This window comes from Anastrepha obliqua, chromosome 5 (genome assembly GCF_027943255.1).
Source record: "Anastrepha obliqua isolate idAnaObli1 chromosome 5, idAnaObli1_1.0, whole genome shotgun sequence".
Taxonomy (NCBI): Eukaryota; Metazoa; Arthropoda; class Insecta; order Diptera; family Tephritidae; genus Anastrepha; species Anastrepha obliqua.
In genome coordinates, this window is record NC_072896.1 from 7,553,043 (window position 1) to 7,581,020 (window position 27,978).

General features: G+C 35.2%; 1 protein-coding gene across 1 annotated transcript in view; it reads left to right on the plus strand.

Moving 5' to 3' along the window:
* The first annotated feature begins 2,152 nt into the window (after window positions 1-2,152).
* LOC129249297 (uncharacterized) overlaps window positions 2,153-27,978 on the plus strand; it is a 62,060-nt gene continuing 36,234 nt past the window's right edge. Inside the window, exon 1 of the mRNA XM_054889020.1 lies at window positions 2,153-2,212. The gene's annotated coding sequence lies outside the window, so the exon portion shown is untranslated. The remainder of the gene's footprint in view (window positions 2,213-27,978) is intronic.

Below are 27,978 nucleotides of genomic sequence, written 5' to 3' on the forward strand. Positions count from 1 at the left end.
AACAAACAAAAAACAAAAAAGATTAACGAAACCAACGCAAGACTGAGTCTTGTCGCGGTCCTTGCCCCCGAGAGGAGTGAACAAGGAAGAACAAAAAAAAAAATGTGCAGCTTGCTTGTATATTTCCGGATCAGAGCAATATTTTCCAAGTGAATATATGAGTACATAGAAAAATAAATCCATGGCTGTGAACAATGGAAGAAAACAAAGAGACATTTTATAGTTTGTCTTTGATAAATCGGAAATGCGAAAATGTAAACCCGGTCGCTGAAATTATGAATGGTTTATGGTGCCGATACTGACACAGGTAATTACGTACAATTTCGGTTTCATCAGTTGCGTTCAGGCTTTTTTGATGTTGAAGAAAATGTCGATAAAATCAAAGAAATAATCAAAGTTGACCGGCATGCTAGTAGTCGTAGCATCGCCCCGGGTGCGAAAGGTCGACCATAGGATGGAATAGGTTGAAGTGGTTGTCCACTATGGGATACACCCAGCCTCAAGGTCGACTATAAAACAGTTTGGTTCAGCCCAAAAATGTTAAGCAAAAGAATGTATTTATTTTTCGCCGTCCCTTCGTCTCAATCGAAAAGATTTATTTGATTCCAAAAATTATCGGCCATCCCAAATTAAGTTCTACTAAAATGTGCGCGGACATATAAATCTAGTACTGACCGAATTTGTTTTTTTTTATTTAATGTGAATTATAATAAGAGTCTTATCTAAATTCATTGTCAAAAAAATTTCCTCTCACAAATGATTTTAAAAGTAGAGTTTTCAGCTGGCCCGTAGAAGTCACGGTAGAATTCAAGACACATAGCAGATATATAAAAAGTTTCAGAATACGCCTGTGATCATCATGTGGGCTTTAAGAGGTTTGGACGAGTAAAGTAAGTCAAATTCAGAAGCTCTTACCTGTCAAGAACAGGACGAAAAGCTTAGAGAATTTACTTTTCGGTATGGTTTTTTAACCTTCGCTGTCAATTGAGCAAGCAAATACAAGAATTGATCTCCAGAGAAATATTAATGTTTTTATGTCCCCTTACTTGGACCACGAATTTCATGCTTACTTATTTCAATTCCACAATGTACTAATTTTTCTACATTTATTCATAAATTTTCATTTGGAATTGCGTTTATTTTTTATTATTATTTATTTACGAATAAATTCTTTCTATGTAACTCAACTCTCACTTAGAAACAATAGCATCCTTTGCCAGCTCCTGCTGACTGTTGCCTGTTGCCATCGGTTCAGCTGTCAGTGATGCGGTTGCCACTACAATCAGGAAAATTTATTTTATTCATTTGCTTCGGTAAATATTTTCAGTTCCTGTTGCAAGGGCGCAAGGCAAAGCATGTTGTGATCGATTTGTGGCACGTACACCATCTAAATAGCGCAACAAACTTTCCACAACCCAACCCTCGCATTGCCAAGGCAATCATCATACCCTCCTCTCCCCTTATTTCAGTAACCAAACTGACCATTTTCCATTTACCCGTCAATCATAGACATGAAATCATGTCAAAACAAGTATCTTTTTGTATCAGGACGCAGCTGTGACGGTTAATGAAAATATGGAGCGTGAGAAAAAAACAAACAAAAACCAATGTAGAACAAAAAGTGAAAAGTGTGCAATGGCAACCAAAATCAATGAAAGCGGCCAAACAAAAAGCAAACAAAAAACAACAGTATTCAATTTCTATGTGGTGAAGGCATTGATTTGCCCCACTGCGTCGATGGCTCACTTTCTGTGGAATTATTCTGATTAGACGAAGGTTGCAGTGAAATTGACTGGTTGTTGCATGTTGTAAGTAATAGATGGAAATTTAGTTGTGTATGTGTTGTGTGTATGTAGCAAGAGAAAGCTTGATTAAAAACTGAAAGTGAATTCGGACACATGCTCACATAGCCATGCAAATACGGTGGTATAAACAATTGCAGAAGGGATTGGAAATGAAAATACATATGGACGGTGTTTATTATAAAAATGTTTTCAAAATTTCTAATCATTTTCAGATATTCTGCAATACATTCCGTCTGCATTAGACATGAAGAAATTTAATTCCAATTTCACTGTTTGCTTCTGGCATTTTCTCATACATTTACTCGTACAATTTTTTAATTATCTGCTTTTTCTCTTATTTTATTTTCAGATGTTATAAATTGCGATATGGCTTAGAGCGATGAAAGGTGCAACATAAACTCAAAGCTGTAAGTATTTTTTTCAATTAAATGTAGGTAGTATTACTCTGTTTATAATTTCACTCAAAGTGGTTGCTGGCTATTTTCAATACTTTTCAAGCTTAATTACCGTTTTTTTTGTGGCGTCGCTGATACAACGAAATTATTATTTCTTATTCATTTAGGTATTTATTTATTCACATGAAATTCAGAGAACTACCAACGCCCTCTTTTGCAATACATTTAAGTTTTTAGGATAGATACGCACAGTTGAATTGTTTTACTTGGTTTTTTTGAACACAGTGCGTTCTCGTTTCTTTTGAGATATATAAAGGGTGGTTAAGTTTTAAGGGCCGGTGTTGATTTTGAATAAAATAAAATTTTTTTAAGAAATTATTGTCATTTCTCTTTATTATATTAATCCTGGTATGGCTCAAATACGCATGGAACAAAATATCGGCCAAATGGTCGCCGCTGACGCTGAGCCATAATTGAGGTTCTATGCCGTTAATGTGCCGAATTATCTCATCCTTTAGCTCTTGAATTGTTGCTGGATTATCGACGTACACCTTTTCTTTCAAATAACCCCAAAGAAAGAAGTCCAACGGTGTTGTCGACGTTTAGATGTGGTTCACCTTCAACATCGGCCCTTGAAATTTAACCACCCTTTACAACCGTCGTTTGAAAAGTACGTGCAATGTCAGAGAGATGGTACTACTGGCGCGTTCTGAGGTTATGTTTCTTTTGTAGCAACTCTTAGAAAAACATACACCAAGTCACAGCCGATATATTTCTTTGATTTCAGCGTTCGTTTGAATCGAGTAAGCCGAGTGATTTTCACAAAATGGACGAAAAAGAATTTCGTGTGTGAAATTTCACGCCCTACCAGTTGCGGTCGCGAAGTTAATGGTAAAAGGGTTCCAATTCGTTTCACATGACCCCTATTCACCGGACTTGGCTTCTGCAGATTCCCTGAACTATTCTTCCAATTTGAAGAAATGGCTGGCGCGAAAAAGATTTTATTCAAACGAGGAGTTGATTGTTTCTGCAATCATTTCAATTAATTCCTTGTTAACAAGCCATTTAGTATCGACATGTCACAATATTTTCTACAATGGAAAAAATCATGTATTGCGCAGTGATGGAATTTTTAATTTTGGAAGGCTTAACAGCAAAGGAGATTTCTCCACCCATATTCCATCAAGGGAGCAGTGGACCGGGGGCTACACTTGGTGACAAGGCCTGGTTTACCTGTTCACGGATGACTCGAAGTTAGATATTAGGGTTGGAGGAGGAGTATTCTGCAAAGAGCTCCTCATCAAACTTAAATTCAGGCTACCGGATCACTGCAGTATGTTCCAAGCAGAGGTGGCCGCAATCAAAGAGCAGCTACTTACTTGCGTAATAACTGTTAAGAAGATAAATATTTACTACAATAGCCAAGCGGCAATTAGGGCTCTAGGCTCTATTATGATGCATTCGAAACTGGTCAGGGAATACCTGGTCTCTCTCTTGATTGCATCAGAATTCTTCGATATAAAGATAATTTGGGTACCTAGTCACAGTGTCATTGCTCGAAACTGCGAAGCCGACGAGTTGGCCAGACAAAGGACCTATGAGGTGGTGTGCCCGCGAAAGGAGAGGATCGGGATCCCCTTGATAACCTGCGTTCTACTTCTGGAAGGATGGGCTTTGCACCAACTCAGCGAGCGCTGGGCAAGTACACGAACGTGTCCTTTTTGCGTCAGCTGTATGGAGGATGAGGTGGAATCATCTCAGCACCTGCTCCTGAGCTGCCCAGCTTTCGCGAGGCTAAGATTCCAGCATCTTGGTTCTCACTTCTTTTCTGCACCTGCTGATATAGCAGGCCTTGATATCAAAAATCTGATGAAATTCATCAGCAGCATAAAGAGGCTAACAGAACCACAAATTTGTTACCGTATATACTCAACCCTCCCTACCCTTTTCGTCCTATCGTTTTTTCCTTCACCGGTTTCCCCCTCTTGCAATGGTATCACAAAGGATGAACCAAACTTCTTTCGTCCAAGTGGGTTCTCTCTCTGGGCAACCATTACTACCTAACCTAACCTAGAGGAGATTTTTGAACGAACGTTGAACGTATATGAGGTGTTTCGCCATCAATTAACACAGTAGAAAGGTGGGTTGCTGAATTGAAACCTAGTCGTACAAGTTTTTTAGACAATCCACGTCAAAAACGCCCAACGTCCAGCAACAGCACCACAAATCGTAGAAAAATACTGGAAATCGCATTGGAAAATCGTCGAGTGACTGAAAGAGATTTAGTAGAAACCCTAGTCATCCCATTGGGCCGTGTATGCAATATTTTGATTAAAGTATTGAATTTCAGTAAATTGTAGGCACAAACGGTGCCGCATTCGCTAACAGTGGAACAGAAGCATATTCGAATGGGACTTTCTCAGCAAAGTTTTCGAAAGAATAAAATGAATCTTGTGCTTCGATTCATAACTTTTAAGACTTGGTCGAAATCAAGGCAAGAGGCTTAAGAGTGGTGCAAACCTGGCTCTTCGGCTTCGAAACAAGTTCGTGTCCAGAAATCGGCCAGGAAGTTGTTATCATCAGTTTATTGTAATGCGAAAGGAATTTTGTTTTGTTGATTACTTGCAAACTGGTAAAACAATGAATTCTAAATATTATACTAGCTGAAAGTAAAAGTTCGTGAAAAAAGACCCGGTTTGGAAAATAAAAATATTATTTTTCATCGGGGTAATGCACCGCGTCACCCGAGCAGTTTGACAATGGCTAAAATCCAAGAAAGCTCAAATTGTTGGAAAATCTACAAATATAATAGATTTACGAAGTTTGCTCTTTAACTATTGCCATGCCACTTAGAAGATTGCGCAGCCAAATTTTACACTATTTCACATGTATTCACACATTCGTTCAATCAGTCGTTGCTCAGATAGCAACGAAGCAATATAAGCGAAGGCTGTGTTAATTTTTTTCTCAGGCTGTGTTAATGAGTCTCAGATTTTTTTTGTAAATAAATAATAATTGACGTCAGCCTATCAGCTGATTCTAAAAAATTCGCTCAGGTCCCTATGATGGTCTGTTAAAGAGAATACCTTTAAACATCTTTTCACCATGGAACATCCGCCGTATCCACCAGAATTGGCCCCTAGTGACCTCCATCTATTTCCAGACCTATAAGAATTCATTTGTGGAAAGCCTTTTTCCTCAAATGGTGAGGTCAAAATAGCTGTGAAAACATATTTGGCAGCCCTTCTTGATTCTCAATTCAGGGATGGAACTCACGAATTCGAGTCCCGTTGGAACAAGTGAATTAACGCTCAGAGAGACTCTAGACTTAAAGTATATTTCAAAGCATGAAATTGTGTTTTTTTTATCGAACCGCAAAACTTATTTAGCAATCTAGTATTTGTACAAAATTTCTTACTCTGAATTCTGTCAAGCTCGAACATTTGTCATTTATATGTTTCATGCTGAGATCACAGCTTTCATAACAATTTTCATAAATTTAATACCAACATTTCATTTTATTTTCCTTAAGAACTTAGAATACTTGCTTCTAATTATTTTTTTGACGTATTTCCTTTTCCATACACTTTTATTTTTTACTAATATTTACCTACGTTAATGCCAGCAATGATATGCTGAGGTCGCATAAATTACCGCACGGCAAGCACAGCTTTAGTTATAAAAGCACGCACACATATGCAATTATACCGAAATAGTTGCGAAGAACTCAGTACCTGACGTTATGTTTATACATTTATATTCTTTGAAAACGTTTGTATATGTATCTACATATGCCTCTAAGCAAACTATAAAGCCAAACAGCAGCAACATTAATGCTGGAAAACAACACAAACATGTTAACGACACTCATACGCCCCGTGAGACAGACTTAAGTAGCTACTTTTAGTGCGAGTAGTGGCTGCTTTCATATATACATATACGCATGCATGTATATTGCTTCGAAGCGTGTTGGGGCTTCGTTTGAAAGCAATTGAAACTTTGCAGCGTCTTTGCGTTTAAATAGCACTCTGGGTAAGGATTTTTAAAGCGCTGCATTTATGGCCATTTGAGCACCAAAGTCAAGGTGGGTAGAGCGATAAAAACATACTTATATATAAATGAGAATGTTCCACATTGCAGACTCTTGGGTAGGTATGTATGTATGAGTTTACAAACACACATATATCTACTAGTAACGTTGCATTCCCACAATTGTACTCGCATTTTTTGTCTGTGTGCGTTTAATCCTTTTTATAGCGAACTTGTTAACATACGGATTAATGTTAACAAGAGCTAAGCATACTTCATCTTCTCTTTGCCGGCTTTCGCCAACTATGAGTGCAAGCACGCTCGGCACATATACGTCGGCTACGCTAAGCCTTTGTTAACATGAGTGAGTATTCATTTTTACATAAAATATGCCGCAGATTCGTGTGGATATAAATTATACTCACTCTCTCTCTCTCTCTCTCTCTCCCTGGCGCGTTAGCTGCATGCGTAGACACAGAAGTGTGTGTATCTATATGTAAAAATCCACGCGTGAAATGCTAAAATACTGTAACTACACCTTTGTGTATTTGCTTAGTTCAAATAACAAACTAAAATGTGTCCTCGCGTATGTGGCCTGCTACCGACTACTGACTGCCGTCTGCCTTAGAACGATGGTCAAGGTGACGTGTCGGCACACACACTAAGCCAGCAGTAAGTAAATTGCCTTCATATTTCCAACTCGCAAATAGCACTTATACAAACGCATTTGTACATATACATACACACAAAGGTATGCATATATATTTTGCTCATAGTCCTAGTCTAGCGTCAATATGGCTGCCCTGCTTAAGAGAATACCTTAAACGGCCTTTCAATGTCACAGCGATGTCGAAAATCACGTTTTTCCCATAAACAACATTTAAATAAATAAACAAGCAAAACACATTTTGCTCACGCTAAGCTGTTGTAAATATGTATGTATGTGCATGTGAATCCAATTTGCTAGTGTGTAGTTATGCGCTGTTGAAGGAAAACGAAAAGTGAATTTAAAAATAGGCAAATTGCCGCATATAAAAAATTACTTACTCGTGTATGCGCAGCCTTACGTTGGAAAAATAATTTGTATATATTTGCCTGTGGATGTGAAAATTTGTCATACTGGTAGTGAAGTGGAATTCCTTGAAATGCAAATAATAATGAGTTTGTCCTCAGGTTGTGTTCATGAGCTACTTGTTGCCACAAAACAGCCCCCACCAAACAGTTCTGAGAAGGCGTGTGCTCGGCTTTATTTATTTTCTTCTTGAGCAGGTGTTTTTCATTACAAACACTCAAATTTTGAAATTAAATGAAACGATGCCTCCCCACCGCTGCTCTGCTGTAAGTGGCGCATCTTGGTGGACCACTTTTGAATGATGTATGTACTCACCCGCACAAATTGTGCTCCATTTCATGAAGTACGCGAGTTATGTTGGCTTTCAGGCCGCATTCAAATGATTTGTCTGCATAGACCATAAATTTCACGTAGACCTACAGAAAATAGTCAGGCCACGTTAAGTCAAAGGCGCTAAGTGATGTAGAGTGGTAGCCAGTAAATGTCGATGCCTTGCGAGGTTAGGAAGCTCTCAAGCTTCTCATTCAATAAATTATAATTTTACGTGTGAAATGGCTTGCGCTCAGAAAGTTTGCCGAGTTTTGTTAATAAATTTGAACAAACTGCTAAATTGGGTGACGCTTCAAGGTTGTAAACCAAGAACAAAAAAGGATAATACTCAAAAAAAGTCAAATTTAGCAACTGCAATTTTACCGAGGTAGCCGCTATAGTCTTTGTATTTTGAGCGCACCTATTTATTGTTGTTAAGCGATTTTTCTGTTTTTGGGAAAAACCTTACGGGCACTTTTTGGGGCTGACAAAAAAATTCGATGCATGTCTTAAGAATTTAGAACTCAACAATTTTTCCGCTATTTTCAAAGTCGATTCAGAAGGCAAATCTATTTAAGGTATCTATCTATAAAAGTAGCAAAACAAAGTGGCGCAAAATTAATCACACTATCCGAAGATTTTTTACTTTTGCAAATTGCGTCTTACGTCAATCATTTTTGAAACTTCTAACTTAGACAGCTGCAATATGCAAACAAACAAATAATGGAGGGCGTAGAGATCAAAATAATGATTTCCATCTCCTAAGCAATTTTATTTAATAAAAAAGTTATTCGAAAACCAAAGTGAGTGATTAGTTTTGTGCCCCCCTGTACTAAAAAAACATTCACACACAGGATTATTTTGGTTTCGGCTGCTGATCATTTCTATGACGGATGAGTTCGTTTTGGAAGAAATGATTTATTGCCACAGCATTGTGGGTGTTTAGATTAAGAAATTCAAACAAAATCTATACAATTTTCAAATTGATATATAAATTAATATTTCATTATGACAATTCTGAAGTTAAAATAAATGAAAAAATTCAAATTAGCTGTTTTACTATTATCCCTTTAAATGGGTTCGCCTTGAATTCGCAGTTAAACAGCAATCTTAATTACTGTCAAAGATCTGTATTCCCAATTAGTTTTTGTTCGCAATAACCAGAAATTGCGTAGTGTTAGGCCCGTATAATAAAGAGCTGAACGAATTTCTTCGATTTCTTCAATTCTTAGAGGGGTATGAAGTGGTGATATTCTCAGCAGTTTGAGCTAAATTTTTTTTCTTGTGACTTCCCCACTAACTTTAAAAAAACTTTGACAGGCAGATTTCATTATCTCTTATAGCATTTTTTTAAGTGCTTTGTTTCTCGTTAGAGCCTTAAAAAGCATATATTACTTTTGCTGCTGACTTTTTGCTGTTTTTGATTTTTGAGCCGTGTCTGAAAATTCCAATATGCTTATATATGTATTTCGGCAGGAGGAGTAGGCGTAGGGATTCAATTTTTCGCAAGCAACCTTTAAGGTCATAAATTAAGAAAAAAACTAAAAATGGATGTGAACGATTTTTTTATGTTTTCCATACCTCACAATATTAAAAAATGTCATAAAAGGGCGACTGATGCCATCAGCTGAATATATCCAACTTAACCAGTCTCTGTTCCTGGCTAGAAAGTATTGGGTATGGGAATAAGTTTCCGGCCTCGTAAAAGAGGTGTCGCTGCGGATACTATTTTTGTGTTCGCTCTAGTAATATACTGATGATTTGAAGGTGTATATGTGAGGTCTCGATCGCTTTTATTGACATTCGTTTGAAGTGTAAATATCCTTTTTTATCTGACGCCAAAAATGCCTACGTTCGACCCGAAAAAACAGCATTTGCGGGAAGTCAGGCTTCATTATTACCTTTTAAAGAAAAGTGCAGCTGAAACTTTTCGTACGTTGATCAATATTTACGATCCACGCTCTATCAAATACAACTTGTGAAGAGTGGTTTCGAGGCTTCCAAAGTGGCAATTTACAAGATACTCAACTACAACAATTATTAGATGAAGATGCATGTCAAACCCTTGATTAAATGTCCAAAGAGTTGGATGTTGACAGAATAACCGTCGGTAAACTTTTGCGCGCGCTGGGAATGGTCCAGAAAGCAGGTAACTGGGTGCCACATCAATCGAAGGAGAGGGATATCGAGAGACGTTTGGTGATGGGTGAGATGCTTCTTGAACGGCAGAAAGAAAATGTTTTCTGCATCACAACGTCACTGGCGATGAAAAATAGATCTATTATGATAAGCATCGTAAATGTTGGAGCCTGCCAGGTAAACCAGGTCCACCGACAGCGAAAAAAATTATTCATGCTTCAAAGGTTATGTGGTGCATCTGGTTTCATAAGAAAGGTTTTATCTATTATGAACTCCTTAAATGATCTGGAACCATCACTGGCGATCGTTACCGATTGCAGCTAATGCGATTGAATCGAGTTCTCAAAGAAAAGCGGCCGGAATGAAACGATAGAATGACAAACTGATTTTGCTGCATGAGAACGTCAGGTCACATGTTGCTAAATGGGTCCATAAGTTTTTAGAGGGATTAAATTGGGAAATCCTACCTCACTCGCCGTATTCTCCAGACATTGCATCTTCAGATTAGCATCTGTTCCGATCAATGCAGTCAACCCTCATTGGACAGCGATTTACTTCTTATGAGAGCATCGCAAACTGGCTCAATGAATGGATCAAGTCAAAATAACTCGAATTTTTCGTCAGAGGAATCCGTATGCTGCCTAAAAGATGGAGTGAAGTTGTAACTTCCCATGGCACATACTACACATAATACCATTAATTATTTAATTTTTTAAATAAGAAAGGGCGGAAACTTATTCCATACTCCATATTTTGTATTGATATTTTTTCTTACTTAGTTTTTTACTTGCAATTGCGATTTCAGTTAACTCTGAACTACGAATATTGGAACTTGCCCTAGTTATAAAATTCAGTATATTTTCCCTGAAAATTTGACCTCCTTGTTGAATTGAGTACTTACTTTTGCACAAGCAAAAATAGTCAAAAACAGTGGAGTCTACTAATTTTAACTTTGAAAAATTGCCACATTTCACAACTTGAGAAGCAAAGTTTATGGCCTAAAGCCAATAAACTAGCAGTTAACGTGGCTGTATGCAATGAACTCAAGTGCTTCCGCTCTAACCCAAAATAAAGCAAACATGCAGGTGGACAAAAAACTGCAAACAGCTGCCTACGACCCAAAATAGAAGAAAGGCATCCCTTTAAAATCGGCAGCCAACCAATGAGGATGACAAAGCAGTTAATAGGCAGTAAATAGGGATGCAAGCGATTTCAACTGAAAATTGATACAAAGGATAGCATTAAATTGGCTTTTGCTGTAAATTGCTCCATTGTTGTAATATAATGACTATGAGTGTGTGTGCGCGCGTGTTTGTAGTATTGTTACACTTCCGCCATTGCTGGCTAAGAGTATCAAATCCCACAACAGCTGCAAAATCCAATCGGGCGGCAGCAGCAAAGTCAGTCGAAAGGTTAAAGAAAATAAGAATACAAAAAAGGCATGAAATGGAAAAGTGTATGCAGGATATCCCAAATAATAATAGTATCGGATTAGGACAATATTCTGAAACACTCCAGCATTAAGAGGTTAAATTTCCCAGCTTACTGCGGCATAGCGGAATAATGAGTTCACTATACGACGTGGCAGACCTTATTAGCCTATGAACTGCCAGTGAATTCTTGCTGCTAGAGCCTTGCCACAAAATCAACTGGTTAGCTTTTTTTCTTTCATTTCCCTTTTCCTATTTTGAATTTTATTTCCCTTATTTTCAGCTACTTCCCTATTTACTACCGCTGTTAACCGCCTTGTGGTTGCTGCTTTCGCCATAGCGGGCATTTGAAAATTGTGTGCTCTTATAATATAACATATATAATATATACTTGTATGTATATGTATGCGTGCGCATATTAGACTTCGCGATAGTTGAGACCAGCGAAAATTTTTGATGCTACCGAATTAATTATTTTGACTGTTCATGCATGTGCAAGGGGGGCGTAAAGTTAGTCAGCCTATAGAAATATTTTTAATTTTTGCAAATTGCGTCGTCCGCCAATACTATTTGACACTTTTGAATTACACAGCTACAATGTACAAACGAACATGCGATGGAGCGCATTAAGCTCAAAATGAAGATTTTCATCACCCAACACTTTTTTTGATATAATAAAAAAGTTATTCAAAAACAACATTGGATGATTAATTTTGCGCCACATCTTATATCGGGTGTTTCTTAAGAGCTTGAGAACTTAAAATGATAATACAAAACAGAAATAAGGTAATCTGGTAGATAATTTCATGGCATTTATTTTTTGAATATTACATCCGGCATATGTTCGCTGCGGCATATCAAGAAGAAGAACAAGAACAAGAAGAAGTGTCCGCCGCGGCTACGAGTTAAATGAGCCATGATACCATTTGATCAGTCCAACAAATCGGGACAACTTGGCATACAGTGAGGTTAAGTCTGTATGCCAAGTTGTCCCGTTTTTTAGAACCAAGTCTCATTGATGTTAAGCTGATTAATTTTAGGCCACAAAAATTCAGTCAGCATTGCTCGTTAGTACGCGCCATTCACCGTAATGGCAGCTTCTTCCTCATTTCGAAAGAAATAAAGGTCGTTGATGCCGCCAGTGCTCTATGAACTTCGCGAACAGATTTATTTTTCAAAGTAAATTTCAACAATTTTTAAGTGTTGTTCTGATGTTAAACGATTCATGATGACTTGCCAACGTTACTGAACAGAAATGTGAACACAGTTTTCCACTCTCAGCTGCCAAATCATAGTTATCGATATCGACAGGTCTCATATAGCTAAAAGAACACCCGATATTAATGCTATGTATTTACGGTCAATTTAATCTTATTTTAGCAAAAACAGTTCTAGACTTCAGGATTAACTGAAGATTATTTATAATTAAACCAGCTTTATTGAAAATTCATTCGGACTCAACTCAAGAGGAGGATATTAAAAAACGGTTCTTCCCAAAATCGGCAGCGGTTGTACTTGACTGCTTACCTTGAATAAGAAATGTAAAAAAATTAGAAATGATGGTGCTTTCATAAAATGTTACCCTTCCATGGCTTACAAATTGTTCAATGATGCACTGATCCATATAAAAGGTCATGTTTTTTGCCTACTCAGAAAAGAGCACAAAACACTATGATTATATAATATCTATTTTCGTCTGGCACAAACATTTCTTGATATTAACCTTTAAAGCAGTCCGCTTATCCTCAATTCAACCAGCTCCCCAACATAGCTTTTTAAGGCAGACAATTTGCCTCCTTGCCTTCGTGAGTGTGGCATTTCTAGAATAAAACATAGAATTTGCTCACCGGACTAGACTTATTTTAGAAGCGAACTCGAAAAAGTTGAGGACAATGGAAAAGCAACATTTCTTTGGGCAAATGAAAATGTCATTAGATATTTTACAACTATAACACATTTACATTAAAATTTTAATGCATAATTAGTGCAAGGTGCTACAAAATTAATCATTTATAATTTATGATAGTAATCATTTATGAGTTACTGCTTTATTAAATAAAGTAAAATGATTTTGAGTTTTGAAAATCTATTTTTTTACTTTTACGCTTGTCTGTTTGCATACTGCAGCAGTCTACTTCACGAGTGTCAAATATGATACGACGTTATCGGCAAAAATTATAAATCTTCCGACAGGCTGATAAATTTTTAATATATCGATAATAAAGATAATCCCAAACTATCGATATATTCAATTGCAAAATAACACCCACTATCGCTACTATCGCTGATAACACTGGATCACAAATTTCAAATTTTTTTCTGCACCAGAGACACCGTTATGAAATTCCTATGTGAAATCACCGTCTGATTCCGAAAATCAAGGTTATTTTTTATTCTATGGTAACGTTTTTGAGATATTTACGAATTACCGTTATTTCAAAAAAACAAAAAATTGGGCCCACTTAATCATATATATCTCGAAAACGAATTGAGCGATTCCAAAACCGTTTAAAGCTTTTAAAAGGTAATAAAATTTCCTATAAACTGTGTGTAAAACACTTTTTGCTAGGCCCTGCAGATTCAAAGATAACGAACTATCATAACGGATTTTTTAAATTTTTTTAGTAAAAATATAAAAAAATTTGTACTTTGAGAGAAAGGATCTCGAAAACTTTTTACTTTTTCGTGTATTTTTTGTTTTCACTCTAAGCTCTGTTTTATTACAAAAAAAATAAACTTTGATTAAACAAAATCGATGAACTAATACAAAAGTTAAAAGCATTCAAGTAAATATACCCATATAGTAAAACTTAAGTACCCTACAAATAGTAGCATATGTACATATGATTCTGTCATATGTACATATGATTCTTAAACTATCTATTTAGGCGACACATGAAATTTATTACACCAATGAAGAGGAGGGAACCAACTTGCCATTCAACGGACTGCTATATTTGTACTAGAAAAGTATTTGGGGTTGGAAAGTCAAGAAAAGTAACCTATGCGAGCGTATCTACAGTGTCATTACCAGAACTAAATTCAACGGAAGCTACATTGCCAGAATCAAATTTAACTTTAGTTTCGGCTCCAGTTTCATTGTCAACAGCAGTATCTGATTACGCGGCATCATGTTGTACTGAATTGCAAACGGAAAACGAAAGAAACCCTTTGTCACAAGCACAACTCAATGATTGGATAAGGGATTTGGAATTGTCAAAAGAAAAGGCCGAACTACACGCCTCTCGTATGCAACAATTTAAATTTGTTTCATCCGATGTTAAGGTAACATATTATATGACTCGTCACGAACAATTCTCCCAGTACTATACGAAGAAGGACAGTGTTTGTTATTGCAAAAACATTGCTGGTCTATTTAAACAGTTTGGTGAACCATATGATTCAAAAGAGTGGCGATTGTTCATAGACGGCAATTAATTAAGTTTAAAGGCCGTATTATTGCATATTGGCAACCAAAAGCCATCTATCCCGATCGCGCATGCAGTAAATACGAAGGAAACATATGAGACAATGCAAAAATTGCTTGAATTAATTAAATACGAAGAACATGATTGGAAAATATGTGCCGATCTAAAAGTCGTTGGAAAGCTATGTGGTCTACAACCTGGATACACAAAATACTGTTGCTTTCTATGCAAATGGGATAGCCGAGCACGTCAAGACCACTACATCATAAAGGATTGGCCAGAACGAATCGCGTTTCAAGTTGGGGTGGATAACATAAAATACTCATACTCCGCTCCACATCAAGCTCGGCCTTATCAAAAACTTTGTCAAGGCTTTGGACAAAGAAGGCGAAGCTTTTCATTATTTGAAAACAATCTTTCCACAGATTTCAGAAGCAAAAATAAACGAAGGGATTTTTGTGGGGCCGCAAATAAGGAAAATAACGGCCAATACCCATTTCAAAGAACTATTGTCACCAGTGGAGGCAGCGGCGTGGGACTCTTTTGAAAAGGTCGTTACTTCTTTTTTAGGCAAACACAAAAGTCCTTCGAGCTGATAGAGAACGATTTAATCAAAAACAATGCGGAAATGGGTAAATAAAAAACACATATAAGACCGTTATATATATATATATATATGTATATAAGACCGTTTTCTCAGTTAACTTTAAAACTAAACAAAAAATTTGAAAGCAAATTTTTAAATTTACATGAGAATATATAGCCCTTAATCTGAATTTATTGCCCTGCTCCGAACAAACAAGAACGACCAAAATTTGTTCTGAATTGGAAGATTAACCCAGCCTAAGAAAATTATATGCTAATGTGTCACTTATGTATTTATCTAATTCCTTTTTTAATTTTCTTTCAGGAGTAAATATGTCTTTAAAAATTCATTTTATGCACTCCCATTTAAATTTTTTCCCGCAAAATCTTGGCGACGAAAGTGACGAGCATGGCGAAAGGTTTCACCAGCAAATGAAAATGATTGAAAGTCGGTATCAAGGATTCTGGGATGTCGCTTTGATGGGTGACTACTGTTGGTTTCTCATAAGAGAAACCGATCCTTATATAAATAAGCGTCAAAACAAGACACATAACTTTTTCAATTATAAAATAAGATCATAGAGTTAAGACAGAATACATACAGTACATATGCTATTATTTGTAGGATACTTAAGTTTTACTATATGGATATATTTACTTGAATGCTTGTAACTTTTGTATTAGTTCATCGATTTTGTTTAATCAAAGTTTATTTTTTTTGTAATAAAACAGAGCTTAGAGTGAAAACAAAAAATACACGAAAAAGTAAAAAGTTTTTGAGATCCTTTCTCTCAAAGTACAAATTTTTTTATATTTTTACTAAAAAAATTTAAAAAATCCGTTATGATAGTTCGTTATCTTTGAATCTGCAGGGCCTAGCAAAAAGTGTTTTACACACAGTTTATAGGAAATTTTATTACCTTTTAAAAGCTTTAAACGGTTTTGGAATCGCTCAATTCGTTTTCGAGATATATATGATTAAGTGGGCCCAATTTTTTGTTTTTTTGAAATAACGGTAATTCGTAAATATCTCAAAAACGTTACCATAGAATAAAAAATAACCTTGATTTTCGGAATCAGACGGTGATTTTACATAGGAATTTCATAACGGCGTCTCTGGTGCATTTTGGCTGTAAACCAGTGTAATTAGTGCTTGTCAATAACGGCAACTACTGGGAATTGTCTTGCTGCTAGATTTCGACTGTTGGTTTTTCGACTGTTATACAGTTTCTCACTATTTCTCTTACTCTGTTGTCTTGCATGTTGTTCACTTCTTCCCACAGGATTTACTTTGCGTTTAGCACAACTCGAAAATGAGCAACAAGGAGGCTGCTTGTATTATTTGACAAATCGCTTTCTTAAAAAGACTTCATATATTGGTGCATAATTAATGTGCGAGTATAGAGTAGCGCTTAAAATAATAGCAGCGCGACCGGTTATAAATTTTAACAACTTATTTATAATTTATTTGATATTTTTATTTATTATAGAAATAAAGTTTATATGACGTTAAAAATCATCTAGCTCAAAGTTTCAAAATTACAAATTATTAAAGAATTCACCAATTGTTACAAAAATTTTACGCTTTTTAATGAGAATTTTCAGCAAAATGCTGTATGTAATAAATAAATAACAAATAAAAAAAAAAAAAAAATTGTGACTTTGTAATTTTTAGTACTGAATGATCTTCAATTATGTAAAGACTCTCATTGCTTGTTTTTTCCAAATCAATTAAATTCCCAGAATTTAAAAAATAAATCGTAAATCAAAATTTTTTTTTATTTTTTTTATTTTTTCCATAAAATATTACACCTGTCGTTAGACAATAAGTAATTTGATTTACAAAAAGTTGGAATGAGAGTGATATTGAAGGGCCAATGCCCCCAAGCTCATTTAGAAGAAATATATACATATTATTTAAAAACAAGTGGTTAACAAACAATGACATATACGATTAGTTGACAATTGATTACATGGATTTTGCAAGATCTGTTGGTGTTTGACGGTTAAGCCGACTTTGGGTAGTTTTTTCTTTATTTGGTAGTCTTCTCATCATATGATTTGTGTGCGTTAATAATCTATTTATGTGTCTTCTGCTAGCGCTTTGTATTGTTTCGTCAATAGTATCGATATCAAGGTCGCGATGAATATCTGCGTTAGGTATGTACCAAGGTGCATTAGTTAAGGTCCTAAGTATTTTAGACTGGACTCGTTGAAGTATACTTAGATTACTTTTTGCAGCAGTGCCCCAAATCTCAATTCCATATTTCCAGATCGCAGCAATTATCGTTCGATAAATAAATACTTTATTTTGCAATGATAGATTGAACTGAGGTCCAAGACGCCAGTACAATTTCTTAAAACGATTTTTAACTTCATTTCGCTTTTTCTTTATATGCTCCTGCCAGTTTAATTTCGAGTCGATCGTAATACCCAGGTATTTCGCTTTGGAGTCAATATGCAGAATTACCAACGCTAACTGGTTCAATGGTTGTCCTTCGGCTTGTGTAGTTTACTTGTATTGTTCTGTCAGCGTTAATTTCGATGTTCCATTTTTTGAACCAGTTTAATGTCACATTTAATTCGTTTTGTAAATTTTGTTTTGAAATCATAATTCATCGTAATAGAATTTATTAAAAATTTGTATACCAAAATTAAGTGAATTAAAAAATTACATACCCAAAATTTTTTTAAAAATTGTATATCAACATTAAATGAATTAAAAAATTATATACCCAGAATTTAAAGAAAATTTTTTATTAAAGAGCTTGCGATTTTCATTAGAATTTGTTGATTTGTTTTTTTTTTTTTGGAATTTTGTACAAAGTTTTTTTGCTGTTGTATAGAATACAACTATGGTAGTCACCGTAGTCGAACGGTTTGTGCATGACTATCAATCGACAGGCTCGTTATATAAAAGGTTTTTTCTAATAGCGGTTGCCATTTGACAGACAATAGCAAACTTGCGAGTGTATTTATGCCAAGAAAAAGCTGCTCATAAAAACCGCCTAGCGTTCAGAGGTGGCATTAACTGGAACAACAGCCAAGCGCGCCACATAAATTGGAGGAGGAGCTCGTCAAACACCCAACAAAGGACGTACGCATCATTTATATGTAATATAAATACCAACATATATTAAATATATTTTAATAAAAAGTTAAAAAAATGAATAAATACTTCAAGCTTTTTAATATGTCGCGCAGCTATTATTTCGGCCGCCACTGTATGTGCGTTTGCTTATATATATATTTACTTCAGCACGCTTCTGTCTGTCCTCACTCAAGGCAAGTATTTTCTTCTTTTTACTTTTCTTACATGCGTATAGTTGTTGTTTTACGCACTTATTTTTGTTTGCCAAGCAAATTCGATTTTCTGTGCGTGGTAAATATTTAATGATGTTATTATAGATACATTTCGATACGCACTACATATATAAAAAAAAGAAATAAAAAGCAAGTAAATACATTTATGATATATACATACCTTGCACAAATATTTCTATATTTTTTCCTTTTTAGGAAAATTAGGAAAATTTCGTATCACGCATGTAAAAGTACATAAATTTGATTGTTCGCGTTTGAGTTTGCGCTTATCATGCGAAATTATTACGCATACAGCGACATAAAGTTGAATGTCATGCTTACTGCAGGCAATCGAGTTAACAGTGAAGCGGAACATTCCAAACAGATATTAACACTTGGCTGCTCCTTAGCTTGAGTGGGCTTGGAAGAGTCTATCAGATTATCCCGAATTGTTTTCGTATTTGCGTTTGAAGCATAAAGGAAGAGAGTAGCGCTTTAAATGCGAAACACTTAGGAATATGTGACAATTTGTTGGCATGAGGTTGACGACTTATTTTACTTGAATTGAGTTTGGCAACTTTAAGTCGCAGTGTAGAATTTAAGACGCCACATTTTATTTAATTTTTGGAATAACTTCCATATTTGTATGAGGGAAAAGTATAACTCCAGATGATTTGAAGTATTTGGAATAACTTGCGCTGAGTCGGAAATATATTTTGCGATTTATGTTTTACCTATTTGTGTTGTTCTAACACAATTTAGAATAGTTTTTTTATTAAAAGGTAGCAACCCTACTCAAATATTTTTCTGGATTAGACTTTTCCTCAACACCTGTCGTTTGATATTCGAGTTTCAGGATATTTTTATATGGTGGCAACCCTGTTCAAAAATACCGTTGAACTTCTCTTATTTTATACAAATATATTGGCATACTTAATTTAAGTTAACTTAAAGTAATGGCAACCCTAGTAAAATGTTACATATTTCTGGGATTCAAGGCACAAGTAGATATTTCCCATAATGTAATACTTTAATCAACATTATACTTTTTAAATTATAACTTTTGTCTAAAGCTTTCTCATATTCATCTCCTTTCATTTTGTACCAACATCTTTATATTCTATTTTATAAATTTTTCTCTCTACAAATGTGGCGATCCTATTTACAAATATTTCCCGTTTAGGGATGAAAGTATTTCTACATTTCGCAGTATTTTCATTGAATTACATGTTGAGCCCATAATAATTTTTCAGATAGGTGGCAACTCTGTTCGTAAATACTTCTACATAAAACTTTCTCAAACTTTGATAGATTAATTTGCTTAAATAGTTTTTCCACATAGGTGGCAACCCTGCCCAAAAATATGTCGGTAATCTCTTTGACCTTCCCAAGGTATCACCATTGGATTTGGTATTATTGCATAATATTTTTTTTTTGCTTGGACGGTGTATAGTACCTAGAGACTTTAGGTCTTCATAAGTTCGATAATCGAGTTTGTATTTTGTCTTAATTATGCTCTGCCGAAATTTTATTTCGAGATTTCCCAGCAAAAACCTAACTTGACAGAAAGACACAGCCGGACACTGAGAGAAAATCCTCTAAGTCAAACACTCGAAGGACTTACTTACTTAGATGGCACTACAACCCTATGCCGGTTTGGCCGAATCTGAAACATTGCGCCATCTAGCACGGTTGGCGCCAGTGGGTGACACCGAGTGCTGCCAGGTTGTGCCTCACTTGATCTACCCAACGCTTGACTATGTTCCCACCTCGGTATAGCTCATACGAGTACAGCTTCCTGCTTCATAAGATATGGAACTCATTCTCGTCTACGCGAAGAGGACCAATGATTTTTTGGAAAATTTTTTCTCTTGAAAGCTCCCAGTGCTCTCTCATCAGTTGTCGGCAAGCTTCTGCACCATATACAAGGACGGGATGATTATGCTTTTGTACAACGTTGCTTTCGTTTTTCAAGAGAGGGCTCTACTTCTCAATCGCCTACTTATCCCAAAAGAGGATGCTTCCATGTGCAGAAGTTCAAGCAAATGGGGAGATTCATTTACTGGGGAGTGGCCAAGACGATTCTTCTGCATATGATTCAAACAGTTCACAACGTGTGAGACTCGCCCAAGTATTCTCTGGACAACTTTCGAACATCGGTTCGGAGCGAGCTACTGGGAGAAGGCGAAGCAACCTAGAATACTTGTTTGTGGGTAGGGTTTAGGACCCTCCACAGAAAAACTCTCCCAATGAAAAATCGAACGCATTCGAAGGACATTATCGAAATAGAGGGCATTTTAAATATATATTAAAAAAATAATTTCCTCGTACACTCGACATTTAAAAATCTTCAAAGTCCATAATAAAAAAGGTTTTGTCATAATAAATGACGAAGAAATAGTATCAAGTAGTATATACTAGCATTGAAGAAAAAAATTTAAATAGGTAATAATAAATAAATCCCCAAATTCATAACTAGATTTTGAATTCTTTCCACACATTTCACCCTTTAAGTAATTGATAAGATTTCTCCTTTGTCTGAAATTATTTTTCACTATTTTATTCCTGCAAAACTTTGCTTATGCTTTCTGTGCGTGCAAATTGTTATAACCAGCTGAAACTTGTTTATAATATTTTAACAGATTTTATCTTCAGATTAACTCACAACGAAAGCTTTCAAAACTACTACCTAACAGTGCAAACTTTCTCCGCATTTTAATTAAAAGTCTGTCATAAAAGTTAAATAAGCTTACCCCATCTATCATACACTAACAGGCAGAAGCAACGGGCGACTTTTGCATACAAATTTGAAGAACTATTTGAAATTACAATTCCGCTGGCCGTTGAGTTCAAATTTACAAAACAAAAAAAAACAACAAAAAAAGTAGGTAAGTGCATATTTAGAAGCAAATTTTGTTTGCGTAGAAGTTAACATAACTGAAAGTGCTAGAAAAGGGCTGGATAACAATTATGAGATGAAGAGGATTTGGTGAAGTTGAGTTGATGCAGCAGATTTGATGAAGCAAAATAAAAATGAAGTATTTCCTTAGGAATATTTGTTACACAACTTAACAATTACTGTTATGGGGGAGGCGTAGTTGTAGGAAATAAAATCTACTTTTAGAATTTGTGAACATTTCAAGATTAGCTATCGACCACGCCGAAGTTATTTGAAGTATTTATTAGCAATCTTAGAAAAAAAGTAAAAGTTACAAAATAAAAATTAAATTTAAATAAAAAATTAATAATTTAAAAAAAGTTTCAAGCATTCGTTATATTGAGAAAATACACACACAGTTACTGAAAAAATTATCCAAAATCAACCAGAATTTTGAGTCACTTCCAACTTACATTTTATTGCACTAGAATCAAATTGTCTATACAACTGCGTACCCAAAATGTTTCTAAAATTCTGAATAAAAAATATGAAATTTGAATGGAAATTAATGTTTAAAAATGTACACACAGTTTTAAAGAGGAATTTATGTGGTTTTTGGTAAAGTTCGAAATATATTTCTACAAAAAAAGTAATTAAAATTGATTTGAAAAACATAAATTGTAATTATTTGTAATCCGAAAGCATTTTGCAAAATCAAAAATTTAAAAATTCAAAATTTTCAACTTTTAGGGACCTTATACAGGGTGGGCCAAATAAGACCTACTAATGTTAAACACAAATAACTTTTGCAATAATCATTTATTTTGGTTAATTGTTTTTATACTTTGAATATATTTTATGGAAATCATGTATGAAATATTACATCAGACAAATGTCTACCATTTTTCCCGATACAAAGATTGGCTCTTTTTAACGCGTTTTCCACTACACCACATTATGTTTCTGGTTGAAGGCTCAGTATTTCGTCTCGAATATTTTGCTTCAGCTGTCTACTATTCCCTGGTTTATTAAGATACACTTTGTCTTTTAAATATCCCCATAAGTCGGGCGCAGTCAAATCTGGCGAACGAGGTGGCCGAGGGAAATCTCAATTTTTGGAAATCAGACGTTCGCCAAAAGTCCAGTTCACGCAGCAGGTCCACAGTTTGCCTAGCAGTATGCGCAGTTGCTCCATCTTGTTGAAACCACAAATTAGGATACTGCTCCGCCATTGGCCGCACAAAGTTTTCAATCAATGTTGTGTAAGAAGCTCCTGAAATCGATTCCGGCGTTTCATCCGCATTTTCGAAGAAATATGGACCGAAAAGTCTAGTGGCCATAACACTGCACCAAACAGTACATTACATTTAGATGGGTGCAACTGATGTGGGTGTGTTGCCCTTGGATTTTCAGAGCACCACAATCTACAGTTTTGTTTGTTGACATAACCATTTAAATGGAAATGCGCTTCATCCGACATCAAAACATTATTTAAAAAATCCATTTGTGTGGCTAATTGTGTAAGAATAGAAACACTCGGTAATTTTAACGCGTTGTGTTGTACTGTAGGGTTCCATAATAAATTTCCAACAATTCAATTATAAGAGAGAGAGAAATAAATATCTCAAAAAATAAAAAAGTTACTTGTGCTTAACATTAGTAGGTCTTATTTGGCCCACCCTGTAGATATGCACCCTGGAAAAATTCGATTAGCGTCTTTTAATCTGTCTCTTTTGATCTATTTACGAGAATAAAGAATTAATTATTGACTTATTTTCGAGCCTGTCCTATGTGTTGCCGATTTGATGGGCAACACCTAAAAATGCGCGAAATGGTGGTAGAGCTTGGTTGTGCGTCGAGTTTCACTTAACGTTTTAACTATTTCACTTAATATTATTCTTTCATTTCAATTCTTCTGTGCACACAGCTTAGTCTTAGAAATGTAAGTCTAACTTCAAATATAAGAATTGTCAATGCGAATATGTAAACATGTACAAGAATAAAATGAAATACTTAGCAGCTTTTTAATGATGATGGCTTAGAAAAGTTAGACTTATTCTTCAACGTTCGCAACATTTCTTTAAAAAACCTTATTCGGATACTTCTCGTTAAAATACTAGCCAATGAACAGTGCTCCAGCAACCCTAAATAGAATAGCTGAAGAAGTCGTAGTGTAAAATGTCACTAATCCGGCACCGTCTGCAGATACAAATTTGAATAGACTATGAACAGACTAATGGCATCCTTTCACACCTGAACGTTTTCGATAAAAGAGTAAGACCACTTTTACACTAGAATGTAAAAAGCTCATCGGTAGTAGTCGAGCACGCTAGAAGACTAGTAACTTCTTGTATTAATTGCGTATAGTGGTTTTTTATAATTTTTAATTTTTTCTCACAATATTTAAAAACGTATATTTTCGGTGGTTCGTACAAAATTTGTTATAAGCCCCAAAGGGTACTGTATGAGACTAGTTGCTATTTAAACCAAACGGGATATTTGCTTTTTATACATTTTTAAAATATTTTCCCACTATATTCAAAAGCACACATTCTGTGTTTTGTATAGAATTCGTTACAAAAGCAGCTTTTTAATTTTTTTTATATTTTCACCATTTCAATTCAGTTTTCTTGCGTTAACATTCTTATTAAAAGAATAAAAAACTTCAAACTAAACAATAATATTTTAATTTTTAATTCATTAATATTACACCATTCAAAAACAATTATATCCAAATCAAACACACCATTCTCGTAATAATACGGATAAAAGAGGCTTTTAGAGACTAGACACACAAATTTTTCTAGGAATTAGCCCTTCTACTAAGCATCCTACTAAGCAAGAGGGAAATTGTCTGTTTCTTGTTGCAGATAAGATGGGGCTCCATTTATTTATGTGCTAGTTTGAAAAACCTTTGGCGTCAATGCAATAGACGGAGGACGCAGAAAGTTCTGGCGAGTCCCGCTACAATGTAGTTCATTTTGAAAACTCATAACTGTGTTTACCGTTGATTGGATAATCGGTACACATGCAGAACAGCTAGATTAACCATTTAGTCTTCATTCCAGAAGATGTAGGGGCATTTCAGAGAAGGAGACTCTGTAAATATCCGAAATTAGCAGCCAAACTATTAAGGTCACTGGGTGATCCTTTCTTCAACAGCCTCGGCCAGTGCTCTAACCTAAATACCATCAACCTTCTCCGTTACTTCTGCCCTTTGCAGATCTCATAATTGTATCAAAACGGCACTTCAGTGCTACTTGGTACATCAATGATTTCACCTACCTACCTAAGCATCAAAAAGTGCTACTGACTTAGGCTGTTCACAGATGTTCGAGATATTCACTGTAAGGTATTAAAGCACTTGAGGACTTTTTTTAACCATATAAAACGAATTGCGAACTAGATGAACCATTTCTCTCTCTTTCCACCATCTTCAACATATCGAAGTCACTTTTCATCGCGCAATAAATCATTAAGAATACCACTAACTGTTCATTCAGCTGCTGATTTCTTTTGTAATTAAATTCTTTTAGATCTCTACCCTAAGCAAACTTCTCCATTGTGTGAGCAGGCGCCAAAAAACAGAGCCGAACGCCATGCCATTGCCCGAAATGAGGGCAATCCTAGGATTAAAAAAACTACAAAATCAAAAAAGGAGAAATTAAAGAAGAACAAGAAGTCTGCGCCATAATTACTCATATTTAAAATACGTATTGTACATTCAGAAGCATATTTATATTTAAAATATTGCTCTCCTACCTGTTTTACACAGCCCCACTCTTGTTCAGTGAAGTATTTCCTACATTGTAAACCAAGCAAATTAGACTTCTTCAGGTTGGTTGTTATTTCCCATTTGCATGCGCTTAAAGAAAAATTAATTTCATCATCTACCCAGCAACAGCATCATTAAAGCTTCTAAAAGCGCAAAATGCGCAGCCACAATTTGCTAATGGGCCAAAAATACGCGCAAAGCAAAGTGGCAACTCATTAAGCTACAAATGAGTGTAGCGCAAAAGCTAAAATTACAGGCTGCCACAAGTCGAGAGTCATACAAATGTGCTGCTACATACTCGTATATGTATACGAAAAATATGCTATACTACGTGGAATCATTTCTGCAGGTTACCTTTTGCTATGTACATAAATATATCTACGAGTACGCGAGTGCATGTGTGTGTATTGGTCACTCCTGCTATGACCATAATTATCATACAAAAGTGTTAATAAAATAATAATAGTGCCATAAAAAAGAGTCATCACTGCTGCTGCTCCTGTATTTAGCAACACAACTATTGTTGCATTTGCGGCGAGTGCGCCTTTGCTTGCCACCAAGAATCATCACTCAGCCATCACTGGTATAAGTACATCCAGTTGGCCGCCTAGACTGGGCATTAGCGCGGCTGTGAGCCACATTTGCGCCACCAGTTACTGGCTAACGCATCTCCACTTATTTTTTGATATTCTTTATTTGTGTTTTTATTGCGTTTTTTTATTTTTATTTTTGTCATCGCTTCTTCCTGCTCTACTCGTAATGCGCTCAGGAACACTTAGCTGAAGTGTGATTGCGATTGCCGTATTTGAGTCCTGCCCTATAATTTATTCGTAATATATTTTTCGCGCTGTGGGTTTTTCATGAAGATTCTATGGGATGCTAAGGAGAAGAAAACTACAACAAAGTATTGCAAATGTAGATAATTGTAGTGCAAAACCACATAAATAAAAATTAGTGCGCATTTGGAATTATTTTAAGGAAATGCTAATGGAAACTTAATGAAGACTTGAATAGATGTAACTTCTTTTGCAATTAAAAAAGTATAGAAAAGTGAATTGGAATTCATTTGCAGCGCAAGGTAGTTTTTGTGGTGGATGTCTACTAAGAGGCAATTTTCTGGTTATTTCTCTTTTATTTTATCATGCGCACGCTCGTATGAATATTTGAGTATTGAAAATTTATTATTTTGGAGCTCCATGGCTTTATAAACAATGTAACAACGGACCATTCGTCATCCGAAAGGTACTGCTTGTTGTAGTATTTATTATGAAGAAATTACTAAATTTTTGGCAATACTGCTTCTGTAGCAGACGAACGCTAAGATCGGTGTTCAAAAACTCTGCACTGCCAATATTACATTGAACTTGGAGAATACGAATTCCAGCATGCACAGCACCAGCAATAGCACGAATAGTAGTTAACACTAAACCTACCATGGACGGGTCAAATGACCCATTTTAAACTTTTTGTCAAAAGTTCTTAGAAATAACATTATTAAATCGTCGTTTGCCTTCACGACTTTTATTAAAAAAATGCATCGAATGTATTTTTCAAGATTTACTCTTCTCTTGCTAATTGTTTTACCGAGAAATATATGTGATCTTAATAATGTATATAATATTTTTAAGACGAGTCATTTGACCCACTTTGGTAGGAATAGGAATACATAAAATATCGGTAGGTTTAGTGTTAATATTCTGATCACTATATCTTTCAATTCTTTGGATTAGCTCATTAGCGATTTGCTTTGCCTGCAAAATCAGCCATTTTAAATGCATTATACTTCTTTCTATGCCAGTCTGGGTTTATGTCGACAGAACTTGGCCGACCTAATTGAAAATATTGAGGAAGTAATGGCAAATCCATCAGCTTAAACATTGAGCTGATTGATGAAATACTTTTTAAATTTGCACAATTTCTCGTATCGTGGGTGATCGTTTTTTTCTCCTTTTTGAAAATTATTTATAAGTTCAGTAAGCGTCCATTTTTTACTTATTTTATATATTTTTTAATATCTTAATTTTCACAAATTTTTGATAATTTTTTCCTTTGAAGGTTTGGGTATTCTCTCTATATAACACGAATTTACAACATTACTTTTCATACGGAGAAAATGCGAAGCATCATCAGGGAAAAAGTTATTAAAAATTAAATAGAATTTAGAGCTAAATTAAGCTTGCGCTTTGTTATATCTAAATTTAATGGCCTATAAAATTTGCCGCCACCGTAGAAGAATGGGTTGGTGTGTGACTACCATTCGGAAGTGCACAGGATACAAAAAATTTTTTCTAATGGCAGTGGTCTCGATTTTTTATAAATTTTGCACAAAGTGCGAAACCTGGGTTTTTATGGCTCTTGTTATAGAATGAACTATATTTTTTTTTAAATAATTGAAATTAAACAGTAAATAAACAAATAGTCAAAGCTTGCCCATATGCGGTGGTGCCTTTATAATAATTCCGGCGCGTTTATTATTAATTGAATTATATTCAGATCAAGATAACTTCAATGGCTGCATACATATGTGGGCGACTCCATGTCAACTAGCCTATGTATTTTGGGCATGGCCTTCAATTTCTCTGAAGGTTAGTTTATTCATAGGTTTGAATATTATAAGAAGTAAAATGAAAAGAATTTGAAAAAATTTATATTATTTTGAGATTTACAATGTTGAAAATTTTGGAGTGCAGCTCTTTAAAGTCAGATTTTTTTTTATTACAAACATTTAACTATATATAGGTATACAATGTTTGTTGACACTACAACTAGTTTAAGGGAAACTAACAAGCAGTATGATTTTAACAATTTTGTGGGGATTTTATGAAGAGAA